Here is a 2,326-nt window from a genome sequence, read left to right as displayed (position 1 = left end):
AACCTTTTCAAAACCTCCAATGCATATTTTCTTTGACATATAAAAAATCCAGAAGACTGTTGTAACACCTCAATCCCAAGAAAGAATCGCATTTTTCCCAAATCGGTCATATCAAATTCACGCAACATGAAATTTTTAAAATCAATCATCATAGTTTCATCATCACAGTAAAAATTAAATCATCAACATACACAGTTACAATGATAATTTTTCCTTCCAAACTTCTCTTGGTGAATAATGTTTGTTCGCTATCGCACCTTTGAAATCCTTCATTGATGAAATATGTTTCAATTTGACTAAACCAAGCACATGGAGCTTGTTTTAATCCATATAAAGCTTTGTGCAATTTGTAAACTAAGTGCTTATTACCCTTCTTTTGATACCCTTTTGGTTGCTCTACATAAACATCTTCAGTTAACTCACCATGGAGAAAAGCTGACTTAACATCAAGCTGAAAAATATTTCAATCCTTTTGTGCAGCTAGAGCAATAATCATCCTTACTGTATCCATCCTTGCCACTGGTGCAAAAACTTCTGTGTAGTCTACTCCATATTGTTGAGAGTAGCCTTTAGCAACCAATCGAGCCTTGTACTTATCAATTTTTCCGTGTTCATTGTATTTGATTTTGTAGACTCACTTTACTCCAATCCTTTTAGCTCCAATTGGTAGTTCAACAAGTGTCCACGTTTTGTTCTTCTCAATGGATCTGATTTCATTGTCCATGGCTAGCCTCAAATTTCCATCTTGTATAGCATCTTCAAAATACAATGGATCAGTTAATATCCCTAGTACCATATGAGCTTCATCCTCTGAAAGACCTTCTCCACTAATATAATCATCCATCTATGTAGGAAGACGCCTCTCACGAGATTCCCTTAAATTCCTCACATTTTGCCCACCATCACCAAAAATGTGATCCTCCTCCCTAACTCCATCTTCTCTATCACTATCAAGTTCATTTTCACTCACATTTTCTTCCTCATCTGCATCATCACCATCACCCAAATCTAAGTGTACTGCTACTATTTGTTTTGTATCCCAATCCCATTGTTTTTCTTCCTAAAAAATTACATCTCTACTCACAAAAACCTTTTCACCGACCGGATCATATAGTCTGTAACCTTTTGACTCCTCACTAACTCCCAATAACACACAAGAAATGCTTTTATTGTCTAATTTGGTTCTTTTTGCATCTGGAACATGTGCATGTGCTACACATCCAAAAACCCGAAAATGATCTACTGAGGGTTTTATCCCACTCCAAGCCTTCTCTGGTGTGATATCTTTGACCACCAAGGTAGGACATCTATTTAAGACATAGATGGTCCAATTTACTGCTTCCGGCCAAAAGGTTTTGGGTATATTTTTTTCCGATAGCATTGAACGAACCATGTTCATTATCGTTCTGTTTTTTCTTTCCGCTACACCATTCTGTTGCGGAGTATAGATGGTTGTTAATTGCCTTTTGATCCCATTTTGTTTGCAAAAATCATTGAACTCAACTGAATTAAATTCTCCTCCTCTATCGGTGCGTAAACACTTAATAGGCAACTCAGCTTCTTTCTCAACCAAGGACTTAAAATATTTGAAAGAGTTAAAAGATTCTGACTTTTCTACCAAAAAATATACCCATGCTTTCCTGCTATAATCATCAATAAACAACAGAATGTACCTTTTGTTGCTATTAGATGTAGGGGTGATTGGGCCACAAATATCTGCATGAATAAGTTCCAGCTTTTGTGTTGCTCTCCAAGTTCTCCTCTTTGGAAAGGGATCTCGATGTTGTTTCCCTTTGATACAATCAGTGCATGTAGCATTTGAGGCACTAAATTGAGGAAGCCCATATACCATGTTTTTGCACTGTAGAGTTCTCAAACCTTTGTAACTCAAATGTCCATATCGTCGATGCCAAAGATGAGATAAACTTTCAGCTTCAGCTTTTGTTTGAAGGTACTGATCAACTTGTGTTTGAGAAGAAGTTTGGGTTAGCAAAATAAACATCCTGTTGTTGCTCATTTTTGTTTGAATAATTAAGCCTTTCTTTGGATGAAATATTTTGTATTCCCCTCCCTTGATCAAAATAGTCAAACCTTTTTCTTGCAATTGTCCTATGCTCAAAAGATTGTTACTCAATTCTGGAATGTAGTATACCTCAGTAACAACATGATTAACTCCATTTAGAAACAACTTCACATTTCATTTGCCCATCACATCCATTTTAGTGTTGTTTCCCAACTTCACTGAATGTCGAAAATCTTCATTGAGCTCACTAAACATGGATCGATCACCACACATATGATTAGAACACTCGGAATCAAGAAACCA

This window comes from Benincasa hispida, chromosome 9 (genome assembly GCF_027475165.1).
Source record: "Benincasa hispida cultivar pf3 chromosome 9, pf3_genome.v1.1, whole genome shotgun sequence".
NCBI classification, from domain to species: Eukaryota; Viridiplantae; Streptophyta; class Magnoliopsida; order Cucurbitales; family Cucurbitaceae; genus Benincasa; species Benincasa hispida.
This window is presented reverse-complemented; position numbering follows the sequence as displayed.